This window comes from Phyllobates terribilis, unplaced genomic scaffold (genome assembly GCF_046119375.1).
Source record: "Phyllobates terribilis strain yellow unplaced genomic scaffold, ASM4611937v1 Scaffold_74__1_contigs__length_7073193, whole genome shotgun sequence".
In the NCBI taxonomy this organism is placed as follows: Eukaryota; Metazoa; Chordata; class Amphibia; order Anura; family Dendrobatidae; genus Phyllobates; species Phyllobates terribilis.
Window position 1 is genome coordinate 811,717 of NW_027362834.1, and position 20,647 is coordinate 832,363.

General features: G+C 43.9%; 11 non-coding genes and 1 pseudogene across 11 annotated transcripts; all 12 read left to right on the plus strand.

Annotated features, from left to right (window-relative positions):
- The first annotated feature begins 88 nt into the window (after positions 1 to 88).
- Positions 89 to 279, plus strand: LOC141196740 (U2 spliceosomal RNA). The gene has a single exon (XR_012269137.1). It is a non-coding gene; the product is annotated as a U2 spliceosomal RNA (small nuclear RNA).
- Positions 280 to 1,394: 1,115 nt separating this feature from the next.
- On the plus strand, positions 1,395 to 1,486 carry LOC141196509 (U2 spliceosomal RNA; annotated as a pseudogene).
- A 793-nt stretch (positions 1,487 to 2,279) lies between these two features.
- Positions 2,280 to 2,464, plus strand: LOC141196364 (U2 spliceosomal RNA). The gene has a single exon (XR_012268904.1). It is a non-coding gene; the product is annotated as a U2 spliceosomal RNA (small nuclear RNA).
- A 6,392-nt stretch (positions 2,465 to 8,856) lies between these two features.
- On the plus strand, positions 8,857 to 9,046 carry LOC141196309 (U2 spliceosomal RNA). Its single transcript, XR_012268864.1, has one exon. It is a non-coding gene; the product is annotated as a U2 spliceosomal RNA (small nuclear RNA).
- Positions 9,047 to 10,166: 1,120 nt separating this feature from the next.
- LOC141196741 (U2 spliceosomal RNA) lies at positions 10,167 to 10,357 on the plus strand. Its single transcript, XR_012269138.1, has one exon. It is a non-coding gene; the product is annotated as a U2 spliceosomal RNA (small nuclear RNA).
- Positions 10,358 to 11,480: 1,123 nt separating this feature from the next.
- Positions 11,481 to 11,671, plus strand: LOC141195923 (U2 spliceosomal RNA). Its single transcript, XR_012268494.1, has one exon. It is a non-coding gene; the product is annotated as a U2 spliceosomal RNA (small nuclear RNA).
- A 1,121-nt stretch (positions 11,672 to 12,792) lies between these two features.
- On the plus strand, positions 12,793 to 12,983 carry LOC141195924 (U2 spliceosomal RNA). The gene has a single exon (XR_012268495.1). It is a non-coding gene; the product is annotated as a U2 spliceosomal RNA (small nuclear RNA).
- A 1,116-nt stretch (positions 12,984 to 14,099) lies between these two features.
- On the plus strand, positions 14,100 to 14,290 carry LOC141196095 (U2 spliceosomal RNA). Its single transcript, XR_012268661.1, has one exon. It is a non-coding gene; the product is annotated as a U2 spliceosomal RNA (small nuclear RNA).
- Positions 14,291 to 15,412: 1,122 nt separating this feature from the next.
- On the plus strand, positions 15,413 to 15,603 carry LOC141196742 (U2 spliceosomal RNA). The gene has a single exon (XR_012269139.1). It is a non-coding gene; the product is annotated as a U2 spliceosomal RNA (small nuclear RNA).
- Positions 15,604 to 16,721: 1,118 nt separating this feature from the next.
- LOC141196743 (U2 spliceosomal RNA) lies at positions 16,722 to 16,912 on the plus strand. Its single transcript, XR_012269140.1, has one exon. It is a non-coding gene; the product is annotated as a U2 spliceosomal RNA (small nuclear RNA).
- A 1,120-nt stretch (positions 16,913 to 18,032) lies between these two features.
- Positions 18,033 to 18,223, plus strand: LOC141196744 (U2 spliceosomal RNA). Its single transcript, XR_012269141.1, has one exon. It is a non-coding gene; the product is annotated as a U2 spliceosomal RNA (small nuclear RNA).
- A 1,121-nt stretch (positions 18,224 to 19,344) lies between these two features.
- On the plus strand, positions 19,345 to 19,535 carry LOC141196745 (U2 spliceosomal RNA). The gene has a single exon (XR_012269142.1). It is a non-coding gene; the product is annotated as a U2 spliceosomal RNA (small nuclear RNA).
- The last annotated feature ends 1,112 nt before the right edge of the window (positions 19,536 to 20,647 follow it).

Here is a 20,647-nt window from a genome sequence, read left to right on the forward strand (position 1 = left end):
CTTCTTAACGGGAGTCCAGGAGCTCATCTCCACAAATGGACTTTTCAGGATCCTTGGGTGGCTCCGTAGTTTGAAACCAATTCTGGTTATCGCTTCTCGGCCTTTTGGCTAAGATCAAGTGTAGTATCTGTTCTTATCAGTTTAATATCTGATACGTCCCCTATCTGGGGACCATATATTAAATGGATTTTTAGAACAGGGAGATGGAAAAAGAGCTTGCTCTGTCCACTCCACGCATTGACCTGGTATTGCAGTATCTCCAGGACCGGTGCACCCCTTCTTTAATGCAGTTTCTAAAATCAGAAAGAATTGAATTCAATGTTTTTTGTTCATTTTGCTTGTTTGTCGGATTTTGGGATGGACTCTTTGGCTTTGCTTTTCTTCTCCTCATTGGATTTTTCATGTTCAAAGTTGCAGAAGCCAGATTACAAGCTCATTTTGGTTCAACTTCAGCAACTGTGCATTGCATTGCCATGTAATGTGATGCAATGCTATCTTTCTAGCTCTCCCTTTTTACTTCCTTTTGGATAAACAGACATATTAGGCAAGCATTTTGGAGCTTTCACCTAAATAACTACAGGTGGTGAGATAAGCTGCACAATATAATTGACCTTTCAGTATATTGTTGCACACACACCATCTATTTAGCAAATGCCCTTGTTATCAACAGCAGCCTTTTAAACTCACCTGAGCTAACAGGTATGTGCGCTGGTTACTCTGCTGCGCTTAAAATTTCTTTTTTGGTTTGCTACAATGCCTTTTCTGAAACGTTGTCTCCCTCTGCTGGAACACTGACTTCTTTCATTTAATGCCTGCAGACTATAAAAGAGAACCCAACCCAAAAAGTTTGGTTGATTAGTCTGTGGCATTCTGTTAAACTGTTGCTTATGGCGGTCTCTGTGAGCTTCTCAGCGACATTCAGCCAGCCAGGTATCCTGCCTGCAGTAGATGGAATGTGGCAATGGAACGCTGGCTGCGCGTGTCATAATAGGCTCTGAGCCTTTATATACCTGTGCACAGCAGCAGCCACCTTCAGTCTGCTGCTGGACAGCCAGCAGCAGCAGCAGCAGGAGAGGTATGTAATCAGGAGCCCTCCTGCTAAGGGTAGACAGCTGCTCGTTCCACCCCACCCCCCGCCTTAATTGGTTCTCCTCCCTTCCAACGGTGTTGAGGCGGGTGGGAACAGCAGGGGGTGAAGGTGCTGTGTTTAAAGAGGTGGAGTTATGCAGATCTAAAACGCGTGGATTGCAGCAGCAGCAAGCCGAAAAGTGCAGGCATGTAAGGGATCTAGAGGTTGACAACATGTCTTCTTAACGGGAGTCCAGGAGCTCATCTCCACAAATGGACTTTTCAGGATCCTTGGGTGGCTCCGTAGTTTGAAACCAATTCTGGTTATCGCTTCTCGGCCTTTTGGCTAAGATCAAGTGTAGTATCTTTCGAAAAGGCGGTTTTGGATGTTGGCCGCCCTAGTAGATTGATACATTATGCACACTGGGGTTTAGGCGCTTGTTAGTACGCCAGGTGGCTAATATAGTCATCTGGTGGAAAGCATGGCCCCCCAGGATCGACGCCATTGGGCCGGGGAAGATCGAAAGCCCGAAGTGTGAAGTGCCCCAGGAGTGGTGACCCTGGGGTGCCTTAACTCACTGGGATTGGGAAACCCACTTGAGTTTATGGCACATTTGCACTAGCACTTCAATATTTCTTTCTTCACACACACCTTTATTCCGGGCCTTCTGGCCTTAGGATGGGGAATTTTTCAATTCCCGGTCGAAGGTCCGGGCAGTATTATACTGTGAAACCTTCACTATTTATTTAATTTTTTTTTGTCACTGTGTGTCCACTTTTTCACGTGTGTCCACGTCCTTACTAGGATTTTGTCGGGATGCGGTTCCCTTACGGGTTCCTCTCTTGGCAGGTCTAGGGGGGGAGTGTGTGGCCATCAGGTTCCGCTCCCCCCTGAACCCCCCTGGCTCTCCTCTTTCGGGAGGAGAGCGTTGTTGCCTCCCCTCTTCCGGGAGGGGAGCACAGTTTTTGGCTCCCAGTGCCTTGCTCGGGTGAGAACTCGGGCAGGTATTGGGGGTAAGATTGGGTCGCCTCTGGCTCCGGCTGGAGGTGGCTATTTGTCCCTGTTCCTCGCTGTGGCCTTCTGGCTCGGAGGGACGGGGAATGGTTTGGGGGAACCTTCTCCTTTTGGAGAGGGTTTCAAGAAGACCAGCATCCTAGTGCACTTTTTTTGTGGCACTTGTCACTTTTTTAAGCGCACTCGGGTTTTGTACACGAATTCGGGCTTTCGAAGAAAAAAAAAAAATCTGTTCTTATCAGTTTAATATCTGATACGTCCCCTATCTGGGGACCATATATTAAATGGATTTTTAGAACAGGGAGATGGAAAAAGAGCTTGCTCTGTCTACTCCACGCATTGACCTGGTATTGCAGTATCTCCAGGACCGGTGCACCCCTTCTTTAATGCAGTTTCTAAAATCAGAAAGAATTGAATTCAATGTTTTTTGTTCATTTTGCTTGTTTGTCGGATTTTGGGATGGACTCTTTGGCTTTGCTTTTCTTCTCCTCATTGGATTTTTCATGTTCAAAGTTGCAGAAGCCAGATGACAAGCTCATTTTGGTTCAACTTCAGCAACTGTGCATTGCATTGCCATGTAATGTGATGCAATGCTATCTTTCTAGCTCTCCCTTTTTACTTCCTTTTGGATAAACAGACATATTAGGCAAGCATTTTGGAGCTTTCACCTAAATAACTACAGGTGGTGAGATAAGCTGCACAATATAATTGACCTTTCAGTATATTGTTGCACACACACCATCTATTTAGCAAATGCCCTTGTTATCAACAGCAGCCTTTTAAACTCACCTGAGCTAACAGGTATGTGCGCTGGTTACTCTGCTGCGCTTAAAATTTCTTTTTTGGTTTGCTACAATGCCTTTTCTGAAAGTTGTCTCCCTCTGCTGGAACACTGACTTCTTTCATTTAATGCCTGCAGACTATAAAAGAGAACCCAACCCAAAAACTTTGGTTGATTAGTCTGTGGCATTCTGTTAAACTGTTGCTTATGGCGGTCTCTGTGAGCTTCTCAGCGACATTCAGCCAGCCAGGTATCCTGCCTGCAGTAGATGGAATGTGGCAATGGAACGCTGGCTGCGCGTGTCATAATAGGCTCTGAGCCTTTATATACCTGTGCACAGCAGCAGCCACCTTCAGTCTGCTGCTGGACAGCCAGCAGCAGCAGCAGGAGAGGTATGTAATCAGGAGCCCTCCTGCTAAGGGTAGACAGCTGCTCGTTCCACCCCACCCCCCGCCTTAATTGGTTCTCCTCCCTTCCAACGGTGTTGAGGCGGGTGGGAACAGCAGGGGGTGAAGGTGCTGTGTTTAAAGAGGTGGAGTTATGCAGATCTAAAACGCGTGGATTGCAGCAGCAGCAAGCCGAAAAGTGCAGGCATATAAGGGATCTAGAGGTTGACAACATGTCTTCTTAACGGGAGTCCAGGAGCTCATCTCCACAAATGGACTTTTCAGGATCCTTGGGTGGCTCCGTAGTTTGAAACCAATTCTGGTTATCGCTTCTCGGCCTTTTGGCTGAGACCAAGTGCTTCACAGCAGGAGGTTTCAGTTGAAGGGCACTCAGGTACCCCTCTCCTTGGCCTGGCAGGATCGTCCACTTCGGTGGGCTTCACCTGCCTGCTGCTATTAGGGAGAGGGATTAGTCCTAGGGTAACGGGCAGCGATCCCCCAGCCTTCAGGTGCTTTATCACAAAGCTCTGAAGGCGCAGATTGCAGGTGGTTGCAATTTGCATTTTGTTGCGCCATACCATGGAGGTTGACCCCAACCTCGTGCCTCTATATGCGAGGCTCAAGAACACCATAAGGGTCCGCTTTACGGCTGGTGGTTCCGATATGCGGAATCTGGGATATGTAGTCCAGGACGTGCTTGAGAAACTGCTCCACGTCAGAACCAACGAAATCCTTTCTATCCAGGATTATCCTCGACGTGGAAACTATGATGTAACCTTTACTGGCGAAGGTATTTTCAAAGATGTTTTGTCCAGAGTTAAGTCGGTAGAAAATAGCCCTGGTCTAAAAGGGATTCAGATCATCGAGCACGTCCTGGATGAGGTAAAGATGGTGGTTGTGAAAATCTTCTCACCCTTCATAACGGCACCAGAGGTTATTTCCTTTTTGTCAGTTTATTTTAAAAGTGTGAAATTGATTGGGAAAGTGTTGAATGAGTTTAACATCTGGACCTCAAAATGGAAGTTTTTAGTAAAATGTGAAAGAGACCCTAAATTCCCTGGAGGTGTGAGACTTCCTCCAGCTCGATTTAAAATAGGGCAAACTAATGGGGATTTTTTTTTCTCAGGAATGCCACTTTTCTGTAGGTATTGTGGTCTCTACGGGCACTCTAAGGATAGTTGTGGTGCCACTTGTAGAAATTGTGCCAGTACTGAACATGACACAAAGGAGTGCCCAAATGAAAAAAAATGCTCTTTTTGTCGGACACCTGGTCATTTCTATTTTTCTTGCCCTCACAGGTTCAGAGAGGATGAACAAAAACAAAAGGAGAAGTCCAAGACATCCGGGAATGGACGGGCCAATCAGACCACCCCTCAGGAGGAGGAACAGCAACCTGGAGCCTCGGGAGGTGATAAGGGCGCTTTGACTAGTAACAATCCCTCCGAGTCAATGACAGGTAACTCACAGGAGCCCAGGAGCTGGCTGAAAGACCATAAGGAGGCTAAAAGGAAGGCTGAGAAAGATCATAAAGGGGCGGTCGGTAAGGCCAAAAAAGAGCGCCAAAAGGCTGACACCGAGCCCAAAATTCCCACTGGGTCTCACGAGAGCGAGGGCGGTACGTGGCATTTGGTGAGGTCTCATAATAAGAAAAAGAATGGTTCCGTGGAGGTGGCTAATAGGGAGGAGATGGATACATCCCCTCACGGGGGTGTAGACTCTGGAATCCCGAGGTCCCGGGGCTCTGCTGCCCCAGGTGGGGCCCCGAACCTGGCTGCCTCCGGGGACTCTGAGGCTCCGCCATGTGCGCAGCCTGCCCCTGTGTTACGACCCTCTGTGGGTCAGCAGGGGAGTGCGGAGCCTCTCGGAGACCCACCTGACGAGGACCTAAATGGTCAGCCTATGGAGACCCAGTGTAACCTTTCTCTCAATATCCTTCCGAGCTACACTCCAGTAGCGTCGGGTCTTAATTTAAGTGAATGTTCCTTCTCCGATGATGAAGACTCTTTGATAACGGTGGATTCAGAAGAGGGCGTTGGTGAAAGTCCAAGTGGTCTGATCCGTCCATCGGATAGGTAAAGTCCAGTTTTTGTTTCTTCCTAACCATTTGTTATGATGGCTGACATTAGTGGTGTTTCCCTCAATGTGAGAGGCATAGGATCCAAGACCAGAAGAGCTACTGTTTTACATTTTTTAACCTGTTTTACAGCTTCTGTTTTCTTTTTACAAGAATGTCATATCCCTCATAAGATTTCTTACAAAAAATATAAGGAAGAGTGGAAACATGGTCCATCGGTCTGGTCTGGATCAAATGCAACCGGATCAGCCGGGGTAGCTATACTTTTTAAAGGAAATGTGTCTATTGATTTTATCCAAGATATTTTACCGGGTCGTATTCTTTTAGTTAAGGCTTTTATTGATGGGACAAGATGGCAGTTTTTAAATTTTTATGGGTCACCTGATAAAAATGAAAGGGCTGATATGCTGGAAATTTTACCTTTATTTATTAACATTTCTGAACCTTTTATCCTGGCAGGTGATTTTAATTGTATTTTAAAAGGCGAAAGCCGACGCTCCGGTTCCGTGAGTAGAAATTATGACAAAACGTCTGGAATGTTAAGCAATATTATAAATGATTGTAAATTAACTGATGTGTATAAAGAATGTAACAAGGATAGCCCTATAGACGCTGGTTTCACCTGGAGCAATTCTACATGTAGCTCCAGGATAGATTTTGTTTTAGGTTCAGAAAAAATACTGCCAGTGAAATGTGAAGTTTTAACTAATATTCTCTCAGATCACAAGGTTTTATCTTTTAGAGTGAGGAATAATGGAAAGAAGAAATGTGGTAAGAAATCTTGGAAATTGAATGTGTCCCTTTTAAAAGATCCACAAATTTTATCGGATTTTATTGAGTTTTATGTAAACTGTAGAAAAAGGAAAAACCCCAATATTTCTTTTAGCTCCTGGTGGGATAGAATGAAAATAAGCATTAAAGATTTCTTTATTAAGAAAAGCATACAAAAAGCTAAAGAAAAGTTTGAGATCTATAATTTTCTTAATATCAGGTTACAGACATTGTACAAATTCAAAGACAATGGTCTGGATGTAGGTAATGATATATTGAGTCTTAAAGGAGAAATTTCAAAGTGGTTGGAACAAAAAGGAAAAGAACTGATTTTTCGTTCAAAGGTAAAACACGTAGAAGAGGATGAGACTTGTTCCAGGTATTTTTTTAAGAAAAACAAACAGGCGAAAACAATAATTGATAACATAGATGGAGATAATAATATCAACGTTATATTGGATAAGGTAAATGTCTATTTTAATGATCTTTTTAATGTAAAAACTGTAGACCATGATTTAATACACACTTTCCTGGGGGAGATCAAGTCCACCCTAGATGCTGATGCCCAAAGTTTTTTATCCCAATCTCTATGTGAGGAAGAGATTTTAGAAACCATGAAGAGTTTTAAAAATGGTAAAGTGCCCGGCCCTGATGGTATCCCCATAGAGTTTTATATAAGTTTTTATGATATTTTAAAAGATGATTTGTTTAATTTGTTTTCCGAAGTTTTTAATAATAAGGTTTTACTCAACTCATGGAAGAAAGGTGAGGTATCACTACTATACAAAAAAGGTGACAAAACGGATCTTAAAAACTGGAGGCCGATAACTCTTTTAAATAGTGATTACAAAATTATGGCTAAGATCTGTGCAAATCGGTTGAAAAAGGTGATACATAAAGTAATTCATGCAAATCAGGTATGCGGGGTACCTGGGCGTAGTATCTGGGACAATTTAAACCTGGTGAAAGATTGTATTGAAGATGTAAAAACCAGAAAGACAAAGATGTCAATCCTAGCGGTGGATTTTGAGAAAGCTTTTGACCGCGTGTCTCATTTTTATCTTTTTAAAGTTTTAGAAAAAATGGGCATTCCGGGTGGGTTTTTATTGTCTCTTAAAGCTTTTTATAATGATTGTACGAGTAAGATTTTAGTTAATGGTTTTAAAACAAAAGAGGTAGTTTTAAAATCAGGGGTGAAGCAGGGTTGCCCTTTGTCCCCCCTGCTTTTTATATGTGCTATAGAACCCCTTTTATGTACAATACGCCGGGATAAGCAAATATGTGGAGTACCCTTACCCGGAGGGAACGGTCTACAAGTTAAAGTTGTAAGCTATATGGATGATGTAGCAGTGTTTGGATGTGATGTACCTTCAATACAAAAAACGATAAGCCAAATTCAGTCTTTTTGTACAGTTTCCGGTTTTAAAATTAATCTTACTAAATGTAATATTTTAAATGTCGGGGGGATGAGTTTACATGATGTACCAATTGCAGTTACAGATTCCATTACTATTTTAGGTGTTTCTTTTAATGAATCTAATAATGGTTTTAATAGCTGGGATGCGGCAGCACAGAAAATTAATCAGAAAATCTGCATGTGGAATATGAGAAAGCTGTCAATGGAAGGTAAAGTTCTGATTGTAAAAATGGTGATATTACCTATCCTGTTATATCTTAGTTTGGTGTTCCCCCCTCCTACAAATTTGTTGAAACGAATTACAAAAGTATGTTTTACCTTTTTTTGGGGCTCAAAAATGGAGAAACTCAAAAGAGAAATTGTGACAAAGCCAAAGGTTAAAGGTGGGAAAGATTTCCCTGTTTTAGATAAGTTTCTTTTAATACATTTTTTCTGTTTCTGTTTTAAAACCCTTTTTAAAGATAATTACCTTTCCTATTTTATGCGTTTTAACACTGGTTTTCTCATGAGAAGGTTTGGTTGGTTTGAAACAGTTTTATCCTCTCCTTATGCTTTTAACCTACCTGCACATTATGAGATTTTAAAGAAAATTATTCTTGATTTTAATTTGAATAAGAAACAGACAGGGGATCTATGTAACAGCAAGACACTACTCAAACAAATTAGTACTGATGTGACGTTGTGTGATATTGAACGTTATGATGATGACAAAACTGTACACATATGGAAAATGATTAACGCCCCTTATCTTTTCAATGTACAGAAAGACATGTCTTGGAGCTGCGCACACCACTGTCTTCCTTGCCGGGCATTCCAGTACAGAAGAGGTTTTGTGAGGTCTGCCATCTGCCCAAGAGAAGGTTGTCAAGAAGAAGAGACAGTGAAGCATCTTTTATGGACTTGTGCTTTTGCTAAAGAGTTCTGGAGAAGACTAATCCCCCTGCTGGAGAAAATGGTGGACCTCAAAGACTTTAATTTTGCATCAGTGTTATATGGTCTTCTGGAATGCCCAACAATGGACCAAAAAATAATGGCGTGGAAGATAGTGAATTGTGCCAAGATAGCGCTCTGGAATGCTAGAAATATTGCTGTTTTTAAACATGAAATGTTACCAGTAGATGATGTTTTAGCCTTTTGTAAAAGTGAAATGTACATATACTATTTATTGGACAGGAAAAAGAATGTAACGTTGGCAGGCAAATGGCTTTTTAACCTATGGAATATTTGAAGTCTTGTAAAATTTGCTGTGATGGAATTTTTATTTTTCTTTGAAGTCCCGAAAGTGTAATGTGGATGTAATGGTTTTATTTCTGTAATTTGTTAAATTTTAAATAAACGGTTTTTATCCCCATGTGGGGGATAGCCAAATTAAAAAAAAAAATCTGTTCTTATCAGTTTAATATCTGATACGTCCCCTATCTGGGGACCATATATTAAATGGATTTTTAGAACAGGGAGATGGAAAAAGAGCTTGCTCTGTCCACTCCACGCATTGACCTGGTATTGCAGTATCTCCAGGACCGGTGCACCCCTTCTTTAATGCAGTTTCTAAAATCAGAAAGAATTGAATTCAATGCTTTTTGTTCATTTTGCTTGTTTGTCGGATTTTGGGATGGACTCTTTGGCTTTGCTTTTCTTCTCCTCATTGGATTTTTCATGTTAAAAGTTGCAGAAGCCAGATGACAAGCTCATTTTGGTTCAACTTCAGCAACTGTGCATTGCATTGCCATGTAATGTAATGTAATGCAAGGCTATCTATCTAGCTCTCCCTCTATACTTCCTTTTGGATAAACAGACATATTAGGCAAGCATTTTGGAGCTTTCACCTAAATAACTACAGGTGGTGAGATAAGCTGCACAATATAATTGACCTTTCAGTATATTGTTGCACACACACCATCTATTTAGCAAATGCCCTTGTTATCAACAGCAGCCTTTTAAACTCACCTGAGCTAACAGGTATGTGAGCTGGTTACTCTGCTGCGCTTAAAATTTCTTTTTTGGTTTGCTACAATGCCTTTTCTGAAACGTTGTCTCCCTCTGCTGGAACACTGACTTCTTTCATTTAATGCCTGCAGACTATAAAAGAGAAACCAACCCAAAAAGTTTGGTTGATTAGTCTGTGGCATTCTTTTAAACTGTTGCTTATGGCGGTCTCTGTGAGCTTCTCAGTGACATTCAGCCATCCAGGTATCCCGCCTGCAGTAGACGGAATGTGGCAATGGAACGCTGGCTGCGCGTGTCATAATAGGCTCTGAGCCTTTATATACCTGCGCACAGCAGCAGCCACCTTCAGTCTGCTGCTGGACAGCCAGCAGCAGCAGCAGCAGGAGAGGTAATTAATCAGCAACCCTCCTGCTAAGGGTAGACAGCTGCTCGTTCCACCCCCCCCCCGCCTTAATTGGTTCTCCTCCCTTCCAACGGTGTTGAGGCGGGTGGGAACAGCCGGGGGTTGAGGGTACTGTGCTAAAAGAGGTGGAGTTATGCAGATCTAAAACGCGTGGATTGCAGCAGCAGCAAGCCGAAAAGTGCAGGCATGTGAGGGATCTAGAGGTTGACAGCATGTCTTCTTAACGGGAGTCCAGGTGGCCATCTCCACAAATGGACTTTTCAGAATCCTTGGGTGGCACCGTAGTCGGAAACCAATTCTGGTTATCGCTTCTCGGCCTTTTGGCTAAGATCAAGTGTAGTATCTGTTCTTATCAGTTTAATATCTGATACGTCCCCTATCTGGGGACCATATATTAAATGGATTTTTAGAACAGGGAGATGGAAAAAGAGCTTGCTCTGTCCACTCCACGCATTGACCTGGTATTGCAGTATCTCCAGGACCGGTGCACCCCTTCTTTAATGCAGTTTCTAAAATCAGAAAGAATTGAATTCAATGCTTTTTGTTCATTTTGCTTGTTTGTCGGATTTTGGGATGGACTCTTTGGCTTTGCTTTTCTTCTCCTCATTGGATTTTTCATGTTAAAAGTTGCAGAAGCCAGATGACAAGCTCATTTTGGTTCAACTTCAGCAACTGTGCATTGCATTGCCATGTAATGTAATGTAATGCAATGCTATCTATCTAGCTCTCCCTCTATACTTCCTTTTGGATAAACAGACATATTAGGCAAGCATTTTGGAGCTTTCACCTAAATAACTACAGGTGGTGAGATAAGCTGCACAATATAATTGACCTTTCAGTATATTGTTGCACACACACCATCTATTTAGCAAATGCCCTTGTTATCAACAGCAGCCTTTTAAACTCACCTGAGCTAACAGGTATGTGAGCTGGTTACTCTGCTGCGCTTAAAATTTCTTTTTTGGTTTGCTACAATGCCTTTTCTGAAACGTTGTCTCCCTCTGCTGGAACACTGACTTCTTTCATTTAATGCCTGCAGACTATAAAAGAGAAACCAACCCAAAAAGTTTGGTTGATTAGTCTGTGGCATTCTTTTAAACTGTTGCTTATGGCGGTCTCTGTGAGCTTCTCAGTGACATTCAGCCATCCAGGTATCCCGCCTGCAGTAGACGGAATGTGGCAATGGAACGCTGGCTGCGCGTGTCATAATAGGCTCTGAGCCTTTATATACCTGCGCACAGCAGCAGCCACCTTCAGTCTGCTGCTGGACAGCCAGCAGCAGCAGCAGCAGGAGAGGTAATTAATCAGCAACCCTCCTGCTAAGGGTAGACAGCTGCTCGTTCCACCCCCCCCCCCCCGCCTTAATTGGTTCTCCTCCCTTCCAACGGTGTTGAGGCGGGTGGGAACAGCCGGGGGTTGAGGGTACTGTGCTAAAAGAGGTGGAGTTATGCAGATCTAAAACGCGTGGATTGCAGCAGCAGCAAGCCGAAAAGTGCAGGCATGTGAGGGATCTAGAGGTTGACAGCATGTCTTCTTAACGGGAGTCCAGGTGGCCATCTCCACAAATGGACTTTTCAGAATCCTTGGGTGGCACCGTAGTCGGAAACCAATTCTGGTTATCGCTTCTCGGCCTTTTGGCTAAGATCAAGTGTAGTATCTGTTCTTATCAGTTTAATATCTGATACGTCCCCTATCTGGGGACCATATATTTAATGGATTTTTAGAACAGGGAGATGGAAAAAGAGCTTGCTCTGTCCACTCCACGCATTGACCTGGTATTGCAGTATCTCCAGGACCGGTGCACCCCTTCTTTAATGCAGTTTCTAAAATCAGAAAGAATTGAATTCAATGCTTTTTGTTCATTTTGCTTGTTTGTCGGATTTTGGGATGGACTCTTTGGCTTTGCTTTTCTTCTCCTCATTGGATTTTTCATGTTAAAAGTTGCAGAAGCCAGATGACAAGCTCATTTTGGTTCAACTTCAGCAACTGTGCATTGCATTGCCATGTAATGTAATGTAATGCAATGCTATCTATCTAGCTCTCCCTCTATACTTCCTTTTGGATAAACAGACATATTAGGCAAGCATTTTGGAGCTTTCACCTAAATAACTACAGGTGGTGAGATAAGCTGCACAATATAATTGACTTTTCAGTATATTGTTGCACACACACCATCTATTTAGCAAATGCCCTTGTTATCAACAGCAGCCTTTTAAACTCACCTGAGCTAACAGGTATGTGAGCTGGTTACTCTGCTGCGCTTAAAATTTCTTTTTTGGTTTGCTACAATGCCTTTTCTGAAACGTTGTCTCCCTCTGCTGGAACACTGACTTCTTTCATTTAATGCCTGCAGACTATAAAAGAGAAACCAACCCAAAAAGTTTGGTTGATTAGTCTGTGGCATTCTTTTAAACTGTTGCTTATGGCGGTCTCTGTGAGCTTCTCAGTGACATTCAGCCATCCAGGTATCCCGCCTGCAGTAGACGGAATGTGGCAATGGAACGCTGGCTGCGCGTGTCATAATAGGCTCTGAGCCTTTATTTACCTGCGCACAGCAGCAGCCACCTTCAGTCTGCTGCTGGACAGCCAGCAGCAGCAGCAGCAGGAGAGGTAATTAATCAGCAACCCTCCTGCTAAGGGTAGACAGCTGCTCGTTCCACCCCCCCCCCCGCCTTAATTGGTTCTCCTCCCTTCCAACGGTGTTGAGGCGGGTGGGAACAGCCGGGGGTTGAGGGTACTGTGCTAAAAGAGGTGGAGTTATGCAGATCTAAAACGCGTGGATTGCAGCAGCAGCAAGCCGAAAAGTGCAGGAATGTGAGGGATCTAGAGGTTGACAGCATGTCTTCTTAACGGGAGTCCAGGTGGCCATCTCCACAAATGGACTTTTCAGAATCCTTGGGTGGCACCGTAGTCGGAAACCAATTCTGGTTATCGCTTCTCGGCCTTTTGGCTAAGATCAAGTGTAGTATCTGTTCTTATCAGTTTAATATCTGATACGTCCCCTATCTGGGGACCATATATTTAATGGATTTTTAGAACAGGGAGATGGAAAAAGAGCTTGCTCTGTCCACTCCACGCATTGACCTGGTATTGCAGTATCTCCAGGACCGGTGCACCCCTTCTTTAATGCAGTTTCTAAAATCAGAAAGAATTGAATTCAATGCTTTTTGTTCATTTTGCTTGTTTGTCGGATTTTAGGATGGACTCTTTGGCTTTGCTTTTCTTCTCCTCATTGGATTTTTCATGTTAAAAGTTGCAGAAGCCAGATGACAAGCTCATTTTGGTTCAACTTCAGCAACTGTGCATTGCATTGCCATGTAATGTAATGTAATGCAATGCTATCTATCTAGCTCTCCCTCTATACTTCCTTTTGGATAAACAGACATATTAGGCAAGCATTTTGGAGCTTTCACCTAAATAACTACAGGTGGTGAGATAAGCTGCACAATATAATTGACCTTTCAGTATATTGTTGCACACACACCATCTATTTAGCAAATGCCCTTGTTATCAACAGCAGCCTTTTAAACTCACCTGAGCTAACAGGTATGTGAGCTGGTTACTCTGCTGCGCTTAAAATTTCTTTTTTGGTTTGCTACAATGCCTTTTCTGAAACGTTGTCTCCCTCTGCTGGAACACTGACTTCTTTCATTTAATGCCTGCAGACTATAAAAGAGAAACCAACCCAAAAAGTTTGGTTGATTAGTCTGTGGCATTCTTTTAAACTGTTGCTTATGGCGGTCTCTGTGAGCTTCTCAGTGACATTCAGCCATCCAGGTATCCCGCCTGCAGTAGACGGAATGTGGCAATGGAACGCTGGCTGCGCGTGTCATAATAGGCTCTGAGCCTTTATATACCTGCACACAGCAGCAGCCACCTTCAGTCTGCTGCTGGACAGCCAGCAGCAGCAGCAGGAGAGGTAATTAATCAGCAACCCTCCTGCTAAGGGTAGACAGCTGCTCGTTCCACCCCCCCCCGCCTTAATTGGTTCTCCTCCCTTCCAACGGTGTTGAGGCGGGTGGGAACAGCCGGGGGTTGAGGGTACTGTGCTAAAAGAGGTGGAGTTATGCAGATCTAAAACGCGTGGATTGCAGCAGCAGCAAGCCGAAAAGTGCAGGCATGTGAGGGATCTAGAGGTTGACAGCATGTCTTCTTAACGGGAGTCCAGGTGGCCATCTCCACAAATGGACTTTTCAGAATCCTTGGGTGGCACCGTAGTCGGAAACCAATTCTGGTTATCGCTTCTCGGCCTTTTGGCTAAGATCAAGTGTAGTATCTGTTCTTATCAGTTTAGTATCTGATACGTCCCCTATCTGGGGACCATATATTAAATGGATTTTTAGAACAGGGAGATGGAAAAAGAGCTTGCTCTGTCCACTCCACGCATTGACCTGGTATTGCAGTATCTCCAGGACCGGTGCACCCCTTCTTTAATGCAGTTTCTAAAATCAGAAAGAATTGAATTCAATGCTTTTTGTTCATTTTGCTTGTTTGTCGGATTTTGGGATGGACTCTTTGGCTTTGCTTTTCTTCTCCTCATTGGATTTTTCATGTTAAAAGTTGCAGAAGCCAGATGACAAGCTCATTTTGGTTCAACTTCAGCAACTGTGCATTGCATTGCCATGTAATGTAATGTAATGCAATGCTATCTATCTAGCTCTCCCTCTATACTTCCTTTTGGATAAACAGACATATTAGGCAAGCATTTTGGAGCTTTCACCTAAATAACTACAGGTGGTGAGATAAGCTGCACAATATAATTGACCTTTCAGTATATTGTTGCACACACACCATCTATTTAGAAAATGCCCTTGTTATCAACAGCAGCCTTTTAAACTCACCTGAGCTAACAGGTATGTGAGCTGGTTACTCTGCTGCGCTTAAAATTTCTTTTTTGGTTTGCTACAATGCCTTTTCTGAAACGTTGTCTCCCTCTGCTGGAACACTGACTTCTTTCATTTAATGCCTGCAGACTATAAAAGAGAAACCAACCCAAAAAGTTTGGTTGATTAGTCTGTGGCATTCTTTTAAGCTGTTGCTTATGGCGGTCTCTGTGAGCTTCTCAGTGACATTCAGCCATCCAGGTATCCCGCCTGCAGTAGACGGAATGTGGCAATGGAACGCTGGCTGCGCGTGTCATAATAGGCTCTGAGCCTTTATATACCTGCGCACAGCAGCAGCCACCTTCAGTCTGCTGCTGGACAGCCAGCAGCAGCAGCAGCAGGAGAGGTAATTAATCAGCAACCCTCCTGCTAAGGGTAGACAGCTGCTCGTTCCACCCCCCCCCCCCGCCTTAATTGGTTCTCCTCCCTTCCAACGGTGTTGAGGCAGGTGGGAACAGCCGGGGGTTGAGGGTACTGTGCTAAAAGAGGTGGAGTTATGCAGATCTAAAACGCGTGGATTGCAGCAGCAGCAAGCCGAAAAGTGCAGGCATGTGAGGGATCTAGAGGTTGACAGCATGTCTTCTTAACGGGAGTCCAGGTGGCCATCTCCACAAATGGACTTTTCAGAATCCTTGGGTGGCACCGTAGTCGGAAACCAATTCTGGTTATCGCTTCTCGGCCTTTTGGCTAAGATCAAGTGTAGTATCTGTTCTTATCAGTTTAATATCTGATACGTCCCCTATCTGGGGACCATATATTAAATGGATTTTTAGAACAGGGAGATGGAAAAAGAGCTTGCTCTGTCCACTCCACGCATTGACCTGGTATTGCAGTATCTCCAGGACCGGTGCACCCCTTCTTTAATGCAGTTTCTAAAATCAGAAAGAATTGAATTCAATGCTTTTTGTTCATTTTGCTTGTTTGTCGGATTTTGGGATGGACTCTTTGGCTTTGCTTTTCTTCTCCTCATTGGATTTTTCATGTTAAAAGTTGCAGAAGCCAGATGACAAGCTCATTTTGGTTCAACTTCAGCAACTGTGCATTGCATTGCCATGTAATGTAATGTAATGCAATGCTATCTATCTAGCTCTCCCTCTATACTTCCTTTTGGATAAACAGACATATTAGGCAAGCATTTTGGAGCTTTCACCTAAATAACTACAGGTGGTGAGATAAGCTGCACAATATAATTGACCTTTCAGTATATTGTTGCACACACACCATCTATTTAGCAAATGCCCTTGTTATCAACAGCAGCCTTTTAAACTCACCTGAGCTAACAGGTATGTGAGCTGGTTACTCTGCTGCGCTTAAAATTTCTTTTTTGGTTTGCTACAATGCCTTTTCTGAAACGTTGTCTCCCTCTGCTGGAACACTGACTTCTTTCATTTAATGCCTGCAGACTATAAAAGAGAAACCAACCCAAAAAGTTTGGTTGATTAGTCTGTGGCATTCTTTTAAACTGTTGCTTATGGCGGTCTCTGTGAGCTTCTCAGTGACATTCAGCCATCCAGGTATCCCGCCTGCAGTAGACGGAATGTGGCAATGGAACGCTGGCTGCGCGTGTCATAATAGGCTCTGAGCCTTTATATACCTGCGCACAGCAGCAGCCACCTTCAGTCTGCTGCTGGACAGCCAGCAGCAGCAGCAGCAGGAGAGGTAATTAATCAGCAACCCTCCTGCTAAGGGTAGACAGCTGCTCGTTCCACCCCCCCCGCCTTAATTGGTTCTCCTCCCTTCCAACGGTGTTGAGGCGGGTGGGAACAGCCGGGGGTTGAGGGTACTGTGCTAAAAGAGGTGGAGTTATGCAGATCTAAAACGCGTGGATTGCAGCAGCAGCAAGCCGAAAAGTGCAGGCATGTGAGGGATCTAGAGGTTGACAGCATGTCTTCTTAACGGGAGTCCAGGTGGCCATCTCCACAAATGGACTTTTCAGAATCCTTGGGTGGCACCGTAGTCGGAAACCAATTCTGGTTATCGCTTCTCGGCCTTTTGGCTAAGATCAAGTGTAGTATCTGTTCTTATCAGTTTAATATCTGATACGTCCCCTATCTGGGGACCATATATTAAATGGATTTTTAGAACAGGGAGATGGAAAAAGAGCTTGCTCTGTCCACTCCACGCATTGACCTGGTATTGCAGTATCTCCAGGACCGGTGCACCCCTTCTTTAATGCAGTTTCTAAAATCAGAAAGAATTGAATTCAATGCTTTTTGTTCATTTTGCTTGTTTGTCGGATTTTGGGATGGACTCTTTGGCTTTGCTTTTCTTCTCCTCATTGGATTTTTCATGTTAAAAGTTGCAGAAGCCAGATGACAAGCTCATTTTGGTTCAACTTCAGCAACTGTGCATTGCATTGCCATGTAATGTAATGTAATGCAATGCTATCTATCTAGCTCTCCCTCTATACTTCCTTTTGGATAAACAGACATATTAGGCAAGCATTTTGGAGCTTTCAACTAAATAACTACAGGTGGTGAGATAAGCTGCACAATATAATTGACCTTTCAGTATATTGTTGCACACACACCATCTATTTAGCAAATGCCCTTGTTATCAACAGCAGCCTTTTAAACTCACCTGAGCTAACAGGTATGTGAGCTGGTTACTCTGCTGCGCTTAAAATTTCTTTTTTGGTTTGCTACAATGCCTTTTCTGAAACGTTGTCTCCCTCTGCTGGAACACTGACTTCTTTCATTTAATGCCTGCAGACTATAAAAGAGAAACCAACCCAAAAAGTTTGGTTGATTAGTCTGTGGCATTCTTTTAAACTGTTGCTTATGGCGGTCTCTGTGAGCTTCTCAGTGACATTCAGCCATCCAGGTATCCCGCCTGCAGTAGACGGAATGTGGCAATGGAACGCTGGCTGCGCGTGTCATAATAGGCTCTGAGCCTTTATATACCTGCGCACAGCAGCAGCCACCTTCAGTCTGCTGCTGGACAGCCAGCAGCAGCAGCAGCAGGAGAGGTAATTAATCAGCAACCCTCCTGCTAAGGGTAGACAGCTGCTCGTTCCACCCCCCCCCCGCCTTAATTGGTTCTCCTCCCTTCTAACGGTGTTGAGGCGGGTGGGAACAGCCGGGGGTTGAGGGTACTGTGCTAAAAGAGGTGGAGTTATGCAGATCTAAAATGCGTGGATTGCAGCAGCAGCAAGCCGAAAAGTGCAGGCATGTGAGGGATCTAGAGGTTGACAGCATGTCTTCTTAACGGGAGTCCAGGTGGCCATCTCCACAAATGGACTTTTCAGAATCCTTGGGTGGCACCGTAGTCGGAAACCAATTCTGGTTATCGCTTCTCGGCCTTTTGGCTAAGATCAAGTGTAGTATCTGTTCTTATCAGTTTAATATCTGATACGTCCCCTATCTGGGGACCATATATTAAATGGATTTTTAGAACAGGGAGATGGAAAAAGAGCTTGCTCTGTCCACTCCACGCATTGACCTGGTATTGCAGTATCTCCAGGACCGGTGCACCCCTTCTTTAATGCAGTTTCTAAAATCAGAAAGAATTGAATTCAATGCTTTTTGTTCATTTTGCTTGTTTGTCGGATTTTGGGATGGACTCTTTGGCTTTGCTTTTCTTCTCCTCATTGGATTTTTCATGTTAAAAGTTGCAGAAGCCAGATGACAAGCTCATTTTGGTTCAACTTCAGCAACTGTGCATTGCATTGCCATGTAATGTAATGTAATGCAATGCTATCTATCTAGCTCTCCCTCTATACTTCCTTTTGGATAAACAGACATATTAGGCAAGCATTTTGGAGCTTTCACCTAAATAACTACAGGTGGTGAGATAAGCTGCACAATATAATTGACCTTTCAGTATATTGTTGCACACACACCATCTATTTAGCAAATGCCCTTGTTATCAACAGCAGCCTTTTAAACTCACCTGAGCTAACAGGTATGTGAGCTGGTTACTCTGCTGCGCTTAAAATTTCTTTTTTGGTTTGCTACAATGCCTTTTCTGAAACGTTGTCTCCCTCTGCTGGAACACTGACTTCTTTCATTTAATGCCTGCAGACTATAAAAGAGAAACCAACCCAAAAAGTTTGGTTGATTAGTCTGTGGCATTCTTTTAAACTGTTGCTTATGGCGGTCTCTGTGAGCTTCTCAGTGACATTCAGCCATCCAGGTATCCCGCCTGCAGTAGACGGAATGTGGCAATGGAACGCTGGCTGCGCGTGTCATAATAGGCTCTGAGCCTTTATATACCTGCGCACAGCAGCAGCCACCTTCAGTCTGCTGCTGGACAGCCAGCAGCAGCAGCAGCAGGAGAGGTAATTAATCAGCAACCCTCCTGCTAAGGGTAGACAGCTGCTCGTTCCACCCCCCCCCCCGCCTTAATTGGTTCTCCTCCCTTCCAACGGTGTTGAGGCGGGTGGGAACAGCCGGGGGTTGAGGGTACTGTGCTAAAAGAGGTGGAGTTATGCAGATCTAAAACGCGTGGATTGCAGCAGCAGCAAGCCGAAAAGTGCAGGCATGTGAGGGATCTAGAGGTTGACAGCATGTCTTCTTAATGGGAGTCCAGGTGGCCATCTCCACAAATGGACTTTTCAGAATCCTTGGGTGGCACCGTAGTCGGAAACCAATTCTGGTTATCGCTTCTCGGCCTTTTGGCTAAGATCAAGTGTAGTATCTGTTCTTATCAGTTTAATATCTGATACGTCCCCTATCTGGGGACCATATATTAAATGGATTTTTAGAACAGGGAGATGGAAAAAGAGCTTGCTCTGTCCACTCCACGCATTGACCTGGTATTGCAGTATCTCCAGGACCGGTGCACCCCTTCTTTAATGCAGTTTCTAAAATCAGAAAGAATTGAATTCAATGCTTTTTGTTCATTTTGCTTGTTTGTCGGATTTGGGATGGACTCTTTGGCTTTGCTTTTCTTCTCCTCATTGGATTTTTCATGTTAAAAGTTGCAGAAGCCAGATGACAAGCTCATTTTGGTTCAACTTCAGCAACTGTGCATTGCATTGCCATGTAATGTAATGTAATGCAATGCTATCTATCTAGCTCTCCCTCTATACTTCCTTTTGGATAAACAGACATATTAGGCAAGCATTTTGGAGCTTTCACCTAAATAACTACAGGTGGTGAGATAAGCTGCACAATATAATTGACCTTTCAGTATATTGTTGCACACACACCATCTATTTAGCAAATGCCCTTGTTATCAACAGCAGCCTTTTAAACTCACCTGAGCTAACAGGTATGTGAGCTGGTTACTCTGCTGCGCTTAAAATTTCTTTTTTGGTTTGCTACAATGCCTTTTCTGAAACGTTGTCTCCCTCTGCTGGAACACTGACTTCTTTCATTTAATGCCTGCAGACTATAAAAGAGAAACCAACCCAAAAAGTTTGGTTGATTAGTCTGTGGCATTCTTTTAAACTGTTGCTTATGGCGGTCTCTGTGAGCTTCTCAGTGACATTCAGCCATCCAGGTATCCCGCCTGCAGTAGACGGAATGTGGCAATGGAACGCTGGCTGCGCGTGTCATAATAGGCTCTGAGCCTTTATATACCTGCGCACAGCAGCAGCCACCTTCAGTCTGCTGCTGGACAGCCAGCAGCAGCAGCAGCAGGAGAGGTAATTAATCAGCAACCCTCCTGCTAAGGGTAGACAGCTGCTCGTTCCACCCCCCCCCCCGCCTTAATTGGTTCTCCTCCCTTCCAACGGTGTTGAGGCGGGTGGGAACAGCCGGGGGTTGAGGGTACTGTGCTAAAAGAGGTGGAGTTATGCAGATCTAAAACGCGTGGATTGCAGCAGCAGCAAGCCGAAAAGTGCAGGCATGTGAGGGATCTAGAGGTTGACAGCATGTCTTCTTAATGGGAGTCCAGGTGGCCATCTCCACAAATGGACTTTTCAGAATCCTTGGGTGGCACCGTAGTCGGAAACCAA